The 20,069-nt window shown below is 37.8% G+C and overlaps 2 long non-coding RNA genes across 3 annotated transcripts in view; both read left to right on the forward strand.

Moving 5' to 3' along the window:
* Nucleotides 1-20,069, forward strand: part of LOC146469355 (uncharacterized) — a 192,036-nt gene that overhangs the window by 111,156 nt on the left and 60,811 nt on the right. The window lies entirely within an intron of this gene.
* LOC146469361 (uncharacterized) lies at nt 1,342-6,829 on the forward strand. Its single transcript, XR_014867249.1, has 4 exons — nt 1,342-1,597; nt 1,962-2,040; nt 3,353-3,417; nt 6,456-6,829. It is a non-coding gene; the product is annotated as an uncharacterized LOC146469361 (long non-coding RNA).

A 20,069-nucleotide genomic window follows, 5' to 3' on the forward strand; every position in this document is an offset into this window, starting at 1 on the left:
TCAAGCGAATATTAGGCGAAATATAGCCATTCAAAAGCTTAAAAAATTTACTAAGAAATGTATGGAATGCCGGACAACGTCAGGCGTTCCATACATTTCTTAGTAAAATTTGGAGTTTTTGAATGGCTCTATCTTGCCTAATATTAGCTTGATTAACACCAAACTTGAGGATGTTGTAAAGTTGGTGTGCTCTTTCTGGCTATGTGGGTGTTGAGTCCCATATCCCATGATACACAGACTCGTACCCAGACCCCCACGGTATGAAATCAGGCAATGAGATTTAAAGTCCTTCCTCGTTCCCAGTGCCAAAACATTGGTTCTAGTACTCATTCCCTGCCGGTTCCGAAAGGAGGGTTTGCAAACAATCTCGTACCCAGAGTCCTCAGGCTCTTTGGCCAGCGGATGTTCGACCACCCACTGACCAAAAAGCCAGAGGACTCTGGTACGAGATTGGTTTGCAAACAGCTTGAATGGTTCTAGGAAGTCCGTTCCTTAATCCTTTTTCTGCTGTTTGGAAGACAAAGAGATTACATGTAAAAGAACAGGTGGCCCAGCTCACTTACCTTTCGGACCGGTTGTACCGTGTGGAACCAGCGCCAGCCTTACTGGTAACATTCACACACTCTTCGCTTTGTTTTATTTTGTTTTTGCTCAAAGTATATCATCAGATATTCATTACGTTTCTGTCACAGAAAAAATAGTACTGTTCAACAGCTTCCATCCGACTGATTGATCCAACGGCAAGAGTTTCATCCTTGAAGTCAAATAAAGTGATTTGTTATTTGTTAATTTATTTATTTTCTATTTTTTTCCTTTTTGGCGGGATCTACTGCAGATGTCCAATTATGTGTATATTAGATTAATTGAAATCAAGTTATTAAACGGTGTTCGTAAGTTACGTTGTTGTTTTGCAGTGGACGATTCAAACGTGCACCAACATAAGCGCACGTGAAAAGGAATTGGAAGCACGTGCACTTTGTAAGTTTGGGAATTTTCATTTTCTCGCTAACCCTGCGAGCGAAGCCTCTCTCAACACTGCTTGCAGGTTGCAATTTTAAAAAAGTATTTTTCCACAGCGAACTAAGTTTCGTTTCAAGTTTGCATTTTTGTACTTTTCCTTACGTCCCTAAACTACAGTTTTCATTATTTTTTTGTCATTTCCACTCAATCGCTGTTTTTTTCTTTTTACTTGCCTTTGTAATCTGCATTTCTTATCATGCAATTTGAATTGCAAATATATACTGCTAGAATTCATCTTTTATTCATCTCACATCTTCTTGCACATGGCGCCGTTTGCAAAGTTAATCGTCCACTGAGTATCTCATAAATCCTTGATTCGGAGCTTTTATGGAGTATTATCTCTACCTAAAGAAATTAGCCTGCGTCGCCGACGGGCTATAATCCCCGGTTATAGTCCGTCTGCGACGCAGGCTAAAAGAGCTTCAAGGCGACTGCAAAGCGCTGGGAACCACAAGACTGTAAAACAAGCACCACTGAAGACAAAACGACGCAGAGAGCAAGGCTTTGACCTTCGTCAGTTCTGGATTAACGAAAATGCAACGTCAAGGAACGTTCATTCAAGTCATTCAAATGACAGGTAATTTCTCTACGACGTACCAAGTTAATCTTGAAATGAAAGTCAAGTTGCAAGTTAATTAGTTTAATTTTCGTTGCCGGTCACTAGTTTTGCTGAAAGTTGTTTAATTTTGCTTAATAAGTAAGAGCAGACCATGATGAGTCACAGTTATCGTTTCTCAGAAAGTGCAATCAGGCGATTTTTGATTCTTTCAGACAATATGACTGATTGTTTGTTTAGTGTTTCTGTTTTGTCGTTTAAATAATATTTTGAACTTGTTCAACAATATTCTATACGCCCATGGCTTATCTACCTTACGGTGATCTTTCCATGGCAGCAAAAAGTTATGTAAAAAAATATTAATCATTAGTGCTTTTAATTTTAGGGCAAACAGTAAATGCAACCTAGTAGAGTTAATCAGAAGTACGATTCAAAGAGCAAGATAAATCATTGTCGATAAAAAAGTAAGTATTTTAATTGCTTGGCAAGATTGATAGTATTATTGGGCTATTTAAACAGCAATTAACTGTTTAATTTGTAACGTGCCAAAAAACAGGGTAAGATTATCGCTTGTTGGTGTTCGATACCTTGTCTTAACTAAACCTTGTCTTGTACTAAACTATATCTAGAAGAGGGGGAGGCAACATTTAGTATCATTGGGTGAAAAGAGCAGGTATTTCTACCAGTGCACTGATCTGCCTTCAATGGAAACATCGTTCTACTGGCTGGGACATAAACTAAATCAACTGAGAGGGGTTGCCGTAGACGCCTTTACACGTTAACGTTTGATTTTACTTTATGAATGAGCCGCACAAATTCCATTGCCGTCGGAAGCGGACTAGAGGCTGAGCGACACTGTTGATTTATTTGGCGTACATAACAACTGGATAATTCATTCCAATTGAAGTGAGGATAAGACCTGAACTGACCGGAGCTGCCATAGGCGCCTTTTGAAAAATGCTAATGTTCTATCTTACTTGCCTTAATTTGGGGATAAATTCAATTGACATCGAAAGCTGACTGAGTGTCAGAGGCTTTCCTAAGTGACCAAGCTGACTCTTTTGACATGCATTACAACTGGGCAGTTTACCCCAGTTATTCAGTAACTTGTGCACTTTATCATGTAACCAAACTTCGTTGAATTTTAAGGAAAACGCGAACATGATACATTGGATTGAAGTTAAAGTGGTAGTTCAACACAAAGCGAAAGAAGAAACATTAATCATAGAAGGTGAGTCCCCCTTTCTCTTGTTTATTTAGATTACTTGTTTTAGGGAAGTAGAAATGTTCGCCAATTTTAATTGTCGTTTACATTTCTGGTACCAAATACCAACGAGGGTCTTCCGTCTGCTGGGTTTGCTCAAATGATTGTGTCATAGAGTGGAGACCTTTTACCCCGATCAAGTTGAACCATCAACATCCCCTGGGTATACTCCGAGCATTTGACCGTGTACCGTGTAGGGGGAATGGTGAATTTGAAGCGGGTTGGTCTTTATGGTCTCACTGTCAGAATTCGCGAGTGGGTTTTTCGTGGTTTTGGGGGTTAAAGAGGTTTTTAAGGACAGGAAATCGTCTTGTAAACAAATTGATCCACACATTAAGCCCTCACACGCCATGTACTGTCATTACGTCCACTTTTTTGGAGGGTTGGGTTGGTATGCAACTCGTCTGCACCCCTCTGCAGCATCATCCACTGTTTAAATCGTCCTTAAACATGTTATCTGCCACTAGAATCTTGACTATTGCCTTACAATGAGAAATTATTTTCTATGATAGGGATTAAATTTAAGAGAGAGATTGGCGGGAAGGATAAAAGAAGAATCAAAGATATGCTGACAATGGTGAGTTTTGATAAAGCTTTTGTTTGTCTTAATCTTAACTGAGTTGAGCTGCTGAAGATGGTTTTCTTTATTTTTAAGAATTTAACGTCAATTTGTTTGGAGGAGTAGAGGTTCCCTTCATCACACGCTTCAACTTTCTTGCGCGCGCTATTGTGCCAATGTTAGCATGAGTGTTTATACCGTGTGTCTCGGCCCTAAGAGAAAGGAGGAAATTTTCGAAATCTCGCTAGTATGAAGCATTATGTAATTCCAAAATGAAATTTTTAAGGAACTTAAAATATAATTAAAATTAAGTTTGAAATGAGAAGCCCATAAGGCGCAGGGAGTGAAGTTGGGCTCGCTCGAGAATTTAAATGTCTTTACAACAACTATCTGCTCTCGGCCAAAAAATGTGATATTCCTCAACTGAAGATCAAAAATTTAGTTGCTATCGCTCGGATAATTCGAGGGATGTTAGAGATATTTAACAGGATCGCGTTTACGTGAAACGGCAAACGTCACCTTGTCGTTTCACGTACAATAGCGTGAACCTTTTGACTTTAGCTTCGCGTGTGCTTAGCCTTAGTTTGCGAGTTTTGATGAAGCTGTTTTGCGACTCACTGTGGTGAGTTCATGAAGAAAAGTGAGGAAAGGAGTGAGTTATGAAGGATTTTTAAACATGAAACTTAATTTGCCCTAGTATGACTTGCCGGAAAAATTATTGGGTTACTTGTTTTCAACAATTAACTAATGAAATGTATAAGAAAAAAGGAAGAAATACTAACGTGGTTTTCACGTGGACGGCAAACGCGAAATAGCCTGTTTTCACGTAGAAATGGCAACCAGCAACAGGCAAACGCGAAAAATGGCGGGAAAATCGTAGTCACATGGTCATTTTTGCCGTTTGCGTTTCACTTATACGCGATGCTAAAGCTCTCTGTTAACGATTGCAGTCTGGGATGGATTCCGTCTCTACCTCACCCCGCTCCTCCATGGCAACTCCCACTTACATTCCGGATTATTTTTCTCGTGGAAAAGACATGACATCCTTCTCTGATTCCAAGCTGGATGTTTCTGCCCTCCAACCGAACACCCCTCCCCCTGTTCCCATAATTACTCGATTTCTTGGAAGTCATTGTAGGCCTCTAACCTGAGGAGTTACTTCAACCTATGTCACAGATAAATCAACCATCTTACATCCACCATATTGGATTATCCAATGGTTTCCCCTGCCCCACCACCCTGGGTATGTGTAGGGCATTTGTCGTTTTGTTGATCCCCATGGTGGGGCATTTGCCATCAGAGGTCTGCCGGGGCATGGTAGTTCATTTTCAATTTTTATTTCTGTAGCAATGGAGAAATTTCAAATTTTACTGCTTGAGTCAAATACCTACCTATTTAGTTTGGTTTTATGACCATTGCGATCCGCAGACTTAATCCATTCAAAAGCCAGGTTCAACAGTACATCAGCAGTCTTACCTAGTTACATTCATCGTTTCCCTATCGCCTTAACATTCTCGTACGGTGAGGGCACAATCATAATAATTATGATTTGAGATACAAACTTTTGATATGTAGATGTTGAATATTTTGTTGGAGCAATGAGCTAAGTGTGACGTGACGGAACTAAACTGATCATCGAAGGTGGACCTGTGGCATGTTTGCTCTCTGGATTGTTATAAAAAATCCGTGGGTGGGGCATGTGTTCGTTTTGCTAAGCTATACCATGGGCTTTTTGATCAGTATTGGCCGACCCCACCGTGGAGCATTTTCTGTTCTCAGAAGAGAATTAAAATGGTTAATGCCCAACAAATACTAGGAAGAAGGGGGAGAGGGAGGGGGAGGGGGAGGGGGAGGGGTGGGTTGCGTGGTCACACTTGGAATTGACTGGACCATAACCAAAATTGACTCCAAAGCAATCAAGTAAGAAGTAATTACAGGAGGGGTCATTGTGGAGGGTCGACAGGAGGGAAGTTATGTGGATGGGTGAGAACTATTTTTCGTGTTCAATGTTTAGATATCATCAGAGATTCAGTATTAGGGTGTTTTCTCAAGTCCCTAACTATTAATTGATTTTGAAGGTTTGATTTTAATATCGTTATAACTCTTGGTAACATATTGGCGAGTTTAAACTAATACTCAACACCGGTCGATTCAAGACGGTCTTCAAAAGGCCCGTTAAGTCTTAGGACCTTCGAGAAACGGGCCCCGGATGTCCTTCGGTTCGCGCCAAAATGGATACTGATCATTGGTGTCTTTAGTAATGAAGTCTCTGGCTCAATTAACTCTGCCAACATAATATTTTGGAGAGACCTTTCTTTTGCTGACTTTCTGCCATTCTCTAAAAGCTCGTTGAAATCTTAAGTCGAGAGTAAATTCCCAATCTACTGTATATTTAAAAATATGGAGACGTATTTTTCTTTTTTTGTCAGAGTATTTCTTGTTATAGCGGTGAGAGGAGGTCAGTTTATCAACGCAACGTTTTTTGTGTTAAAAATCATCTCTTCTAATATCGCTCTTAAGCTGAGACACACGGAATAACATTGCGCATAATTTGTAGAGTTCATTTTCCGGTGAGCGTAAGAGTTCTTCTCTCGTTTTCTTTCTTGAAGGAGAAACAGAGAAGATGCAGTTAGATGCTGGGAACAAGGTTATACAAACCATTAAAAACACTCCACATTCCCTTGAATACCACTACGCACACCGGAAACTAAACCTGAACAATTAATAAAGATAAGTGGGGGCTCTTTCTTCCTTGTTGGGTCTCCAGGGTTTATCCATCGCTGCCCAATTCAAATGTAATTTGGCCTTGTGCATACCAAAGGTTTGCACGTAGTAAAAACAAGTGTTACATACGATGATTTACATCCCTGTTGAGAAAAAAGTAAATAGCATGTCCATGAGACTAGTTATCTTTTAATATTTTTGTCGCCAAAGCAAAAGATTTTGAACAATTTCAATTCCTAATTCCCAAATAATTGACCTTGTAGACTGAACCGATATAAATAAAAGTGAGTAAAATTTAACTTTCTAATTGCAGATTTTGCTTAATTTTTCAGGACGCTTTGTAGATGACAAGCCTTGACAACACAAGCATGGGAACAAGGGCGAGTCACGCACTTTTTTAGTCAAGGTACAACATAGGTATTAATTATTTTCCAAAAGCCGAGTTAGATCTGATTTTCTTCGGTGAATCGAATTTTCTGTAAACACAAAAACGCACTGTATCAAAGGGCTTCGATTAGCATTTTATTTTCCACGTAAATTTGCAACACAATTTTTGTATTTTTTATCGTTTTCAAGAAATTTCACTCTTCGGTAAGCCACATTGTTTAGAAATCGTAACAGAATGAAAATCGAACAACATTTTGTTCGGTGAATCGAATTCTCTGTAAACACGAAGGCGCACTGTATCAAAGGGCTTCGATTAACATTTCTGTTCCACGTGAATTTTCAACTTGTTTTTTTTTTATCGTTTTCAAGAAATTTCACCCTTCGGTAAGTCACATTGTTAAGATTTCGTAACAGAATGAAAGAAATGTTTTCTACGTTAAAGAAACTATTCATTTTATAGCTGAGGCATGTTCGGTTTAATTTAAAATTCTTGCAATTGTCTACAGGTTTGTTCAACTTGAGAGCTTTGAAATTCTCTAAATCTGCTTAGTTTTTTGTCGGGTTTTGAAAGCAAACGTGCATTTTAAACAACGAGTCGATATAAACAAATTCATCAAAATTCTGCTTGACAATGTAAACTCGATTACAATTTTCTCTCAATTGTAGGATACTTTAAGTGTTTTTCTTGAAGTGTGATTTAAATTTCATTGTACAGCCGGCCGGTTCGATGGAAGAAATCGTGAAAAGGTAATTCCAGTCAGTTGTAACCTTTTTTAAATCTACATTTTGCTTATTTTTTAGCGGCCAAAACATTTTCAAGTGTAATCTCGGTTAAAACCTTGAATTTCAAAACGAAGACTTCGACTAAATCATTGTCAGTATATTTTGATTCGCTCGTAAAAACAACAAATACGTGAACTAGGTATTTCATGAAAACAGGAAAGTTCTTGTTTATAGTGCGTCTTCGTGTTCATGTTGCATTTGCAAAGTTAAGAAAACAAAGTTTTCCTATGAATCAAAATTAGTTTGTCTGAAATTTTTCAGCAAAGTTTACGATGCCACAATCGTTCACGTTTTCATCAAATTTGTTTTACTAACACATGTTCAAAATTAATAAATTTTTGTGCAACTTTAAATATTTTTTGGCTCTAGTTATTTGTTAGGGTAACTTCCGTTCAATTTTGTCAAATTTTCCCGCCAAAAGACTTAGAAAAAATACGGGCGCCAAAAATACGCATGCGCCGTTTTTTTTAAATTTTCGTAGCCAACTTTTATATTTCAATTGACTAATTAAGCTTAATAATTAAAGCACTTAATTACAACAATAAAAGTCACACTCAACCAAACAATTGTTTCAATTTCATTGTCCTTTATTTTCTTTGTCTCATACAATGAATACTTTTAATTAATTAAGTAAAAATCAATTAATTAATTAAGAGGTGTGTACAAAAATGTTTCCTATATATACTAAGTCTTTTGGCGGGAAAATTTGGAGAAATTTGAACAGCGTTTCCCCTGGCAACAAATTTGACAAAAAACTAACCGGGTACTCTTTGAACATTTTTTCCGCGCACAAAAAAAAAATCAAAGAGTGACCCTACAAATTTTACCCGCCAGACATAAACCACCTCAAAAATGAAACTTTTAAAAAGCGAAAGTTTGAAATTTTCAGCAAAATGTTCGTTTGAGTAAAGTTTCATTTCTTCACTGTATTTCACATATACTTCACAATATTTCGTCGAAAATTTGAAAGTTTCATTTCCGAGGTGGTTTATGCTATAACAATCTAAAGTTATCTTCACAGGGCTGAATAAAGTTTGCAAACTTGTTTTTACAAGTTGGCGTGAAAGAACATTGCAGAAACGGCTTTCAAACATGCTGAAAAACTGTTTTGTTTTGTTTGTTTGTTTGTTTTTTTTGCAACGTTTTAACACGCCAAATCCTATTTCACAACACGAGATTGGAAACTTTATTTTGTCGAGTGAAGACCACTTTAGAAATATAGAAGTGACATGACAATTCAAGACAAAATTTGCAACAGGAGAAGAAACGTTTTTGGATCGTCGCGAAATGCTGATTGTGTAAAAAAAGTGTTAAATTAAATTGATATTTCAATGTCTTTTCCTTCAAACTGTTGCAAAATTGTCTAACTCGCAATGTCGCTTTTGTGACCTTGTTCAACCGGCAGAGTACTAAACTCCACGCCAATATATAGGATTACACAGCACAAGACATTTTGTAGTGAAAGCATCTCGAAAATGATACATGTACAACCCGCAACCAAATTTGAAAACCATTCTGGTTTGCGAGTAGTTAGACAATTCGTCCTAAGTGATACTCGATATTTGTTGTTGTTGTTGTTGTTGTTGTATTTTTCGTTTGTTTTGTCAGATTCTACTTTTGTGATCGATAAAAACAATTTTCACAAGTTTTGGTCAAAATATGTTTAGTTCCTTGGCAAACAATCTGTAGTTCTGGTTATTTAATTTTCACTGATCAAAGAATTAATCGATACCTTGCTTGTAAGTTTGGCGGAATCTCTCATTTTAGCAATTCCTTTGCAACCATCAATCAAAAGAATTCTATCTACTCTTACGTTTCAGCCAATTTTCGTCCAATTTCAACACCGCTGCTCCTAAGTGATTCTTTTGTTTTTTCCTTTGGTAACAATTTCTGTGCAAGTCATTTTCCTTTCGTTTCTCCTTTCGCTTCTTTCTCTGAAAATTAAACGTTTGAGCTTTCACTTATTCCACTTGTGCAGTGCAACACTATATAATATAGTTAAACAAGGTCTAAAATATCAAGTACACTACTGAAACTAATGTCTGGTTGAGAAAATGAAAACAATTCAAGCCTGAGAAAGTTGAAGAGAGAGCCAACGCCTGAACGCATAAAAACATTTGCATGCATTTGTTATCTACAAGTTAGAACAATGTTTGTTTATCAGTTGTCTATAATTTGTTACGTTCATTTTCTCGATTTTCGAGGTAATGGAGCACACAATCATAACAAAAATCTGGTTCTTTTAAGCATCAAGAAGTTCTTTACATGCGACCAAAAGGTTCACTATTTTTTTTGTGTAAAGTTTTCATTTCCACTCTAACTTATGATTTCTCTTTTCTAGTGCTTCACACAGCAGAAGATACTGATATATTTTTATAATTTTATATACTCATTCCTTGCTAAATCAACCTATATTCTAACGGACAATTTGTGTAGGAATTCACAAAAAACGTTTTAGTAACAGAAAATACAAATTTCATTACGGTATCAGAAAATAGCTGGTATGAACTCAATTTGATAGTTTTGATAAACATTTCTGGAGTAAATAATCTACTGGTGTGAAAGTCCAGTTTGTTCCAAGTTTAATTTTGTCCCTAGCCTTCTTTCAAATCATAGTAGTTAAAAGAACAAAATGGTGAACGGCATAAAGCCCATTTTCAAAGAGTTGAATGACTAGATGCTCCCTAACTGAATTCCAATTGCCTGAATATTTTTCGAGGAAATATAGCACTTTTGATTCAACAGTCTTTTGCGGTCTTTAACTCTTTTTTCGCGCCTAATTTAAATGCCGAAGACCTTTTAAAGCGTTTTTGTAAACATTACTTCAACCAGACACTAGTTTACTATCTATTATATAGAAAAGTTTAACGGGAAAATTTCCGTTAGCTGCGTGGCACTTGTACTTATAAAAAGGGAAAGGTAAAATATAGTTCTCGAAGACGAGTGTTCAGTGTCAATACGTAAATCTTTTTCCACTGATGAAGGGCTAAGCCCGAAACGTCTGGAATAATTTCTACATATTGGCACTGAACACTTGTCTTCGAGAACTATATTTTACCTTTCCCTTTATCTATTATACAGCTATTTCAATTAACGTTGTCGGTTCAAAGCATGAAGCTAAAAGACAAGACCGAAGGTTTACGTGGGATTTTTATGAATAAATTCATCAAAATCAGTCATGCCTGAAGAAAACAATGGGTTGTAATTAGCAGTACAATGACCTGCACGTGCAGGGATGTTTTTGATGAAATTATTCATAAAAAATAATCCCACAAAACATTGCGGTCTTGTCTTTTGGCTTGATATTAATCCGACAACGTTAATTGAAATAGCTGTATGTCGAGAAAACATAAGGCATTAAAGTAGCTTTTAATTTATTGTCACCTTTTTCCGAAAGTTTTTGCTTAGACTGGAAATAAATGATTTATTAAACCGCTTTAATTAAATGCTCATCAGGTAATTTTGTACAATGAATAATAAAGGAAGAAATTCTCGTGTGCATTTGCTTTTCTTCGGAATAAGGATTCCCTTTGGAGCCTTACGTTCCCCTGACAACTACAAAAGCTTACAAGGTTCAACTGCCAGGTGCCATGTATTATGGTCTTTGATGATTCATAGCTAATTTTGAGAGCCACGATTAGAAAACATCCAAAACAGATGAAATATTTTCAAGGCTGATTCATTCGTTGTCTTCTTCCCCTAAAGCCCTTATGATAATTTGAGACTAAAGGTCACACAAAATCTCCACGTCAAAAGTCGTAATGACTTTGTACACTCTTGATTACCCCCCCCCCCCCCCCAATCTAGGTAATCTAGTTTTTAATAGTACAGCGAGTCAGTACCTTATACAACTAGCCAAACTGAGAACAGGCTTGAAAACCCTATTAAACTGCGTAGCCCACCAACTCCCCACCGTACCCGTAATCAATGTGCCATAAAAATAATCAAAGGAAATATCCAAACAGCCATGAAATGTCGGGAATCGTTTTTCACCGTAGTGGAATTAAGCAGCCAAATTTTGTTGTCGTTTGAAAGGAGGAAAAAACTTTTGGATTTTGATAGCAAGACCAGAAAAATAGATACTTGTATTTTGTCAGTGTCACTTTCAAGTTTTGCCACTTCTTGTCGTTTCTGTAGTTCTTGATCCTCTTTGATGAATTTTGCGTCGCATTCTTCACATTTTGAACAACTATCCTTCGTATAGCCCTCCAGATGTGGACTCCGCTGATTTAAGGGAGCCGGGAAGGGGTGCCACCCACCTCCCAACCCCCCACCCCATGATTAATCTCTTTGGTCGTTAACAGTCAGTGTTTTAAACTCGATTTAATAAAATTGTGTTTTCTTCAGTTTTGAAAGTTTTGTCCTGCTGCCTTCGATATGACGGCAACATTTTCGTTTTCGTACCCTTGGTACCTGGCAGTTTAACCTTGTAATATAACTATCTGATAATCAACCCAACTTTGAGCGATCGCTGTCTTGCTTATTAAACTTTGGTTGCCGACTTTTAAAATCAGTCAAGATAATAAGATGAAAAGATTCATCGAAGTTCAAGTTCTGTTAAATGTAAAAATTTACGGAAGAATTGTAAATTCAACTGATCAAACCAAAAATTTATCTGAATATGTAGAAGATCGCTAAAAGTTGACGGTAAGTGTTCCTTCCTAACGGTTGACTTAGTTTGATTCTAAAGGTAAATTGGATTTTAGAACTAAATTTTCATTGAAGCTTTTAAATTGGCTCAAAGAAGTATTTCTGGAGTATATTTTCACGCTTTCAGAACGTCAGAGAAACTAAAATACTATTTACATCGCAACGAAGCCCGTGAAAGGACCAAAGGTGCCACCTCAAAGCACGTGCACAGCATTTCGAACAAGATGATCCAAAATCGCTTGAACATTACACGACGAACAGCCAACTTCCTCGCAGCCTTTTCCTTTCTTTCCCTCTCTTTCTCAGGATAGAATTTTGTGTGATAGCAACTGAAATTGAACGTTCGCGAATGCTGATATTATTGTCCTTCGGAAAATACGTTGAACTGAATCCGTTCAAGCTCGTAGGCCAAAATATTTCCAGGACCCGCTCGCTTACAAAGAGCTAAAAAGTTTGTGGACTGAAGTCTATGAAAATATATACTCACCATATGTATTTGTTTGTTTGAAGTCAAGTCTTCTTCCTTCCATTTCAGTACATTTTCAAGAGCAGAGTTCATCCTTACACGTCTTCACTTGTCGGCAAGTTCGTTGCTTGACGTGAAATGAAGATGTAATAAATATGCATTAGATGCTGGAACCAATCAACAACTGCTAAAAACGGCACCAGTGCGAGTTTTGACAAGAATGTATGCCTTAATTAATATGCTATCGCCTTAGTGGTGCTAAACGCCGGCCTATCAAAATGGGGACCATTTCTGAAGGCCCCTTAAATCAGGATATATTAATTGCGGAAAGATTGGTTCCCCACTCACGGACGCAAAATTTAATATTTGGTTTTGGAAGTGAAATAAGTCTGGCAAAACATTTCTCAACAGTTGTCGCTTCTACCAATTACTTTGCGTTTTTAAAATAATACTTAAAAAAGATCAGTTGAAACCTCAAAAATTTATCTATCTAGGCGTTCTCAACAAGAAACTATTCCGCTTCCACGACAAATGTACCCTGGCTCCAGAGGCCCCGTTGTCTGAAAAATAAAAATGAGCAAATAACCGCATCGGCGGTTATAAAGAGGCGAAAAAAAAACCTCTGGCACCCAGGGCCGGGTTGTTCGAAAGGCGATTAACGCTAATACACGATTAGAAGTTAATCGGCGCTTTCATCGCGCTCGTTTAAAATGGTTTTAAAGGCTAATTTCGAGCTAAAGGTAAAGAAAAGTCTAAGTAAAAACTGAGGGCCAAAAATCTTTTCGAAGAATCTTTGTTGATTAGCAATTAAATGTGAGTCAAAGTTTGCGTTAATCCAGGATTAGCTTAATCGGGCTTTGAACAACTGGGCCCAGGTTACGACAAATGTAATGTGCTTGTGCAACCATTTATGAATGTCTTGACGGGGGTCGGGAAAAGAAAAGAAAAAAAAACATCCGGCGCTGCGAAAACATTACTGATGATTGTTTTGTTTGTTAAACCTGATGCTTTCCCGTCTGTGCACACAGAACTTGTGGTAGAAACAACTAATATTTCTTGAATGAAATTAGAAGCCTTAGTATCATCTCCTTAGAGGTAATTTTGATTCCACAAGAAATATTGCAAGCATGCAAGTCGGGAAATGTTACGCAAAACACGACACTTTGCAAGGCCATTCCTTTTTCACTTCATTGATCGCCCTTTTATGTCTTCTTTTGGGATTGTGAGGAACATTAGATTAGATCGATTCTAATTGTCAACAGCCAAGCTTGTTTGCAAGAGCGTTTCAGAAAAACCTTGGAAACAGAACACAAACTCGCTTCACTTTGGGATAAATTTGGCCATTGTTCATGGCCGCTTTTTATTTAAAAGTACAAAACTTAAGCTAATTACTGACGAACGACGAGGTAACAATAAGAAATTAAAAGCTCTAGCAAAAGGTGAGGGCCAGAAAAAAGGAAAACTAGAAAATTATAATTTATACAATAATTACACGGGCAGAAGATGGGGATGGGGGCGGGTTGATTGCTTGATTTTCCTGAAATCTGAAGTTTAAGGCTTGCAGACTGAGAGGGCGAACTAATGGAAACGCCCTCTTCTTATAAAGGGTCTTAGCCTAACGATGAAAGCGCGGGTATTTTTACTGTGTGCAAATTTGACCAAAAGGCTCGTGATGTTGATGAGCTTTGAGAAACTACCGGGGACTCAGTTAAACATAAAACTCTTTTATCAAATTTTAAACACAACAGGCCGATTATTTTTTTTTGCATGAATTGAAATAACAGTCAGTGTTTTGGCTCATTTGAGAATTCTTCCTGACAACGATTATGACGTGACAAAAGATACGACCACAATATATAAACTTCAAGGCTTTTTTAATTGCCTGATACATTTATGGCGACTCTGGAGGAAAGGAAGTTTTACCTTCGCAGGGACCTCAACCAAGAATGAGCTATGCCTTGACATGCTTGAGTTATTGGAGAGCAAGATCTACATGTGCCATTCAAAACTTTTAAATGTTCAAAATTTTAAACCATAGAAAAAATTCAGCCGTCTCTTGATCTTCATTGCACCTCAGCCTTGACCATTTCCCTAATTTTGATCAAAATATGGTCTTTCCAACTCTGCGAGAAATTTGGTCAAGTGACCGTTGACCCTTCATGGTGCACTTGCCAGATTGAAATGAAATGAAGACTGCCCGCAAAATATTGAAATTTGTTCAAGTTAGTGTACCTTAATGACAAATAAAGTGATTATGTGGGGACAGTAGTTTTTTATATTTTGGTTTTCTCGTGAATCATGTCGGATGGCCTCTTTTATTCTCTTTGAAGAAAAGTGAGAAGCTAATGTCTTGGATATTTACAAAGACTAATTAAAATACACAACCAATTTTCCTACATGATAACCAGTCGTGTTGCCAAATTGAGCTTATCTGAACAATCTCTATTCCATGGCAAAAAAGTCACTTTTTTTTGATACCCTTGCATAAACCCTTCCGATGTTCTATCTCACGGAGTAGAATGATAGGATATTAATACCCTGACAGACTTTTGTCTCCTCATCCCGCACCTCTAACCCATAAAAAAATAGGCCCCTCCGATCCCTCTTGAGCTGGAAATTTCTATTGCGTGATGGTTGATGAGGGCGAAGCCCGACTAGAAAACAAACTCGTTCATTTAATGCATTCGCGAAATAATGCAGTCAACTTACATCGGAGAAACTGGACCCGAGTAGGGATGGCCGAATGGAACATTATGAATTTCCGGAACGTTTAATAGGACCTCTCGAGGTATACCAAAATTCCGAAATTTTATTCCGGAAAGTTTCTTTTCCATTCGATTGCTTATCCGGAATTTCCGGAATTTTTGTTCTAAATCCATTTGCCATCGTCCATACTTGAATCGAGGATACGATGGTTCCCGGTCTTGAGAGAGTCGCTTACATGTGCGTGTCAACCAAGCAGTAGCCATACCTATAAAACACACTTCATGTAATGCTGTAGTCCAATTAATTTTTTACTCTTAACCACTAGCTAGGATGCTAATTTTGTAAATGTGATTAGGCATTTTAAATATTAGGAATTTAATGTAATATTAGGTCGTTGTCTAGGGGCATTTATAATATTCATTTCATTTCATATTATTACATAGTTGTAGCTATTATGATAACGTAATCTTAGAAACATGTATGTAACTTTTAATTCAGTTATAGCGACTGCAATGTGGTTAATAAACAGTCTTTTATTTTATTTTATGAATAGAGAACAAATTGGATTCCACTCAACTGTTTACAGTGCGATGCGCCTTACCGTGGCCACCCAACAAACTTTTTTTGACAAGTAAGCCAATCAGGATACGCGAATTTGATTAACGGTCACGCCTCCTTGCAAAGTCCAACAGGCAAGTGACGCAACAACGAATTATTGAAAACATGTCGGTTTTGTATTTTATGGCTAACTTGTGAAAAACAAAAGGTTGTTGGGTGGCCACGGTAAGGCGCGTCGCACTGTAAGCTAATTTTATCTCTAGTTTCGGGAAATCGTTGCGTTGGAAGCTTCATGAACGAATCAGAAGACCCCGCCGTTTGGGAACACTTTGGTATCTCGCAACTGGTTAAACAAAGTGACGGGTGTTTTATGAAACTAATTTTTACGTCGTTACAGCTGTTGAACTCTTTTCATGCAGAGGTGTCTAACATCAAAATTAAAAATCTGGAACAAAAAAAAAATACTTTTTTTAGCACATTGAGGAAACAATAAACCGAAGCAGAACAAAGTTGTTGCTACCAGCTTTGATTTGGACGGTTACATTTGAGGCTTTATCTACAGATCCAAAAAGTCGGTGGCTCCCCGGTAACAAAAAAATAGAACAGAAATTCTGTATATTCCTTTGAAATAATATTTACGTTTGGCATTAACCTTTTTACTTTAAATTTCAAATTGAAGACGAATCCTAAATTTAATTTGGTAAAATCAGTGAAGAAAAACAAGCAGCACCAAAGGAAAGTACGGTTTAAAACTTTCAGTTTAATGATCACACTTTCAGGATTTCATTCACAAACTCAAAAGTAAGAACCACCTTGTACAGCATAATAAACAGCACCACAGGAAAGTACTGCTCACTAGCTTTCATTTGAATGGTGACAATTGAGGATTTCATTCACAGACTCAAAAGTTAGAACCACCTTGTACAGCATAATAAACAGCACTACAGAAAAGTACTGCTCAGTAGCTTTCATTTGAATGGTAACAATTGAGGATTTCATTCACAAACTCAAAAGTTAGAGCCACCTTGTACAGCACAATGAACAGCACCACAGAAAAGTACTATTCAGTAGCTTTCATTTAAATGGTCACAACTAGACTCAAAAGTTAAAACAACATTACATTAGTCCAGGTTTAGCCGCAGTGGGGTGAAGGGGTTAAAAACCTCGATTTGTTGCAAAGCAGACAATTCAATAGCTTTACTGAGCTATTCATTTTAGCATTTCGAAACTTGCTGAAAAGATCAAGTCTTTGCAGGATCACCAGACCAAAATATTCAAAGACTTAGAATGGATATTCTTCAGGAGGTACGGCTTGTAATATTGATTATCCTATATTACGAAATTTTGAGGTCTAAAACGTCGTCGCAGTAAAACGTCTAGTTTTTTTTTATCACAATAAAACCGACCGGGTCTCCCGGAAAAGATGGAGAGCTTCCAAACAGTTCTTCCATGGAAATGAATCGTTGAGTGAGTTATGATTAAAAGATATTGTTTTCAGTCGACAGTTTACTCGGGAAAAGGAAATCCGAGTCGAACCTATGACCCACAAGTTATAGCTCCGTGGTAGAACACCTTGACTGTTTACAGTTTTCTATTTTCCCATGTGACTGTCGAGCTTCGATCGAAATGTCGCCATCTTGGTTGACAATGAAGAGCGCAGTGCCAAAAATACCGAGGGGACCCCTCGTCAGGTTGTATAGCGTATATTTTTCTCGCCCTTCTTCCCCCACTCTAGGTTGCGCTCGCCATCACACGAGAAAATAGGGCACTGTGAACACTGTGAACAATCTATGGAGCATCTGAACTAAAATCAAGGACAAAAGGTCTTGGACAAATCTGACAAAGTATACTATTTTAATAGTAACTAAAGAAGCCATGATATCTTTTTACAACGCACTTTACTCCCTAACACCCTCCCCCCATACAATATTGAAGTCCCAAGAGGCATTTTTCTTACACGTAGTCAGCATTGTAGGGGGTGGGGGTCGGTGACCAGATATTTAACGTTCTCGCGGACCGTGTTTCTGCCGCGTGCACGTACGAGGACATCATAATTCGAATTTGTCCCAACCCATTTGTTCTTGATTGTAGCAATCAGGCCTTGGTTGTTCAAAGACCGGATAACTTTATCCAGCGGCTAAGATATATTGGTTGGACTGAGTACATTTTATCCGCTGGATGATAGCGATATATCCACTGGATAGAGTTATCCGCTCTTAGAACAACCCTGAACCGGGGCCAGAAGGTCATACGTTCGACTCCTGTTGGCACAACTCGGATTTTCCTTTTCCTGAGTCACTGACTGAAAAAATACATCTATCATTTATTCACCAGGGCAGGGTTGTTCGAAAGTCGATTAACGCTAATCCACGATTTAAAAAAGTTAATCGAGGCTTTCATCGTCGCTTTTTAAAGTGGGTTTAAAGGCTAATTTCAAGCCAAAGGTAAAGAAAAGACTAAGTCAAAACTGAGGGCCGAAAATCTTTTGGAAGAATCTTTGTTCATTAGCAATTAAACTCGAGTCAAAGTTTGCGTTAATCCAGGATTAGCTTAATCGGGCTTTGAACAACTGGGCCCAGGCTTAAAACATAACATCACATTTCTAGCGCCCTTTTAAAATGTCTGTTGGTTAAAAAGATAAATTTTGGCATTTATTTGCTACACTCAGTTGAAGCTTAAATGACACTCTAAACCTTTCTGACATATTCAAGCAAATAAGGAGTGGTGTATGTCGAGATACCGGTGGTTTTGGCATTTCAGGAGACAGTGAAATGAAAATTAAACACCAACGCATGGCATTTTGCCACGTTGACGGTCTACATCACCACACAAACAACGAACCTAGACCACATCAGTAGCCTGGAAACGGCCAACAATCCGGTCTTCCTCTCTCTGTATAAAAGGACGGTAGACAGGTAAGTTACATGAATGAATGGTAATACTGTTTGCTAATCGCAACGTTTTACAGGCGACTGACAATTGTTAGTCAGAGAAATTTGTTTGAAGATTCATTTTCGCTTTGAGGTTATCATTGCGATATCTGATGCTTCCAACAAAGACTCGCCTAGTTCTGGTTGAATCAGAATGGCACTTAGGTTTAAAGCGAGGACTCGAGCCTAGTTATGAAAGTTAGGTATTCTGAGTTTTAAAGTGAAACGTTTCCAAGAACAGTGTTTAGAACACTAGTCATTTAAAAACATTTGAGGATTTTTAGTTTTCCACTGATGGAATTATGACAGATCAGACAAATAGTCTTTGGGTATACAGCTATTTCAGTTAACGTTGAAGGATCAAAGTATAAAGCTATAAGACAAGACCTCAACATTCAGTGGATTTTTGTTATGAATAAGTTCATCAAAATCAGCTATGCCTCGTCCGTCCAGTGAAGATATCCGATGGCGAGCCATTGATTTGGATGAAAGAAATGTTAGGATATCAAATGGATGAGGTTGCAGCCTCTTTGAAAATGTCTTTAAGCTCAGCTTTGATCTGACAACGTCAATTGAAATAGCTGTACATGTAATACCTTTAGAAGACTGGAAATGTTCTCGCCATGCGTGGCAGCTTTATAAATCTATTTATGTTCGTTTTGAAAGGGAAATATATGAGATATATATGAACTGCAAGTGAGATTTCATTCATAAAACGGTTTGTGAAATAGGACATTTTCACAATGGCGTCACCTGACTAAAACAACCAGAATTCAGTTTTTTTCTCGTGCTAATTACTAATTTCGTGTAACTCTGTAACCCCTGTTCTTGTGATTTGTATTCTAAAGCTTTATTGAACGAATCACTCTGTTAATTTTAACAACGGTCTGTAGTCTGCTTAAACAACGGGGCTCTGTGTGACTGTCAAGGGAAGCGCAAGGTTGACCTCAAAACAAAACTTATTTGTGATTGGTCACATCGGTTAGTTTGCACGTTTTAAATGAATGCTTGAACGAAAACTCTTGGAAGCCTTGAGACATCTGCAAGAGTGAATAAACTCTTCATATCCCAATTTCCCAGTCCTCTCCCGTTAGAATATTTCTGCCTCAACAATTGATTTCACACCCCACTACCCAAAGGAGGCATTGTAACACTACAGTCGCTTACGAAGATATTTGAATTTCGCGGTCGCGGGTAATCAGGCTACGCTTCGGTAATCGCAAGCTTTGTTTTACGAACAAAAATGTGTCCTATTGTCAACCCAAAGTTTGATACAACAAAGCTTATTTGCGATTGGTCAAAATGCCATGTACGGGTTTGAACCCGTACATGGTTATCTAGCCTACTTGACAATTTAACGTACCTGGCAATCTAACCCTAACCTGTAAAATCAACCAATCACAGATGTGGCGAATGCAAATATTAGAAGAATCAGCTTAAGCAAAAAATTAAAGCAGCTGGCACAT

Source organism: Pavona decussata, unplaced genomic scaffold (assembly GCF_977016875.1).
Source record: "Pavona decussata unplaced genomic scaffold, jaPavDecu1.1 SCAFFOLD_124, whole genome shotgun sequence".
Taxonomy (NCBI): Eukaryota; Metazoa; Cnidaria; class Anthozoa; order Scleractinia; family Agariciidae; genus Pavona; species Pavona decussata.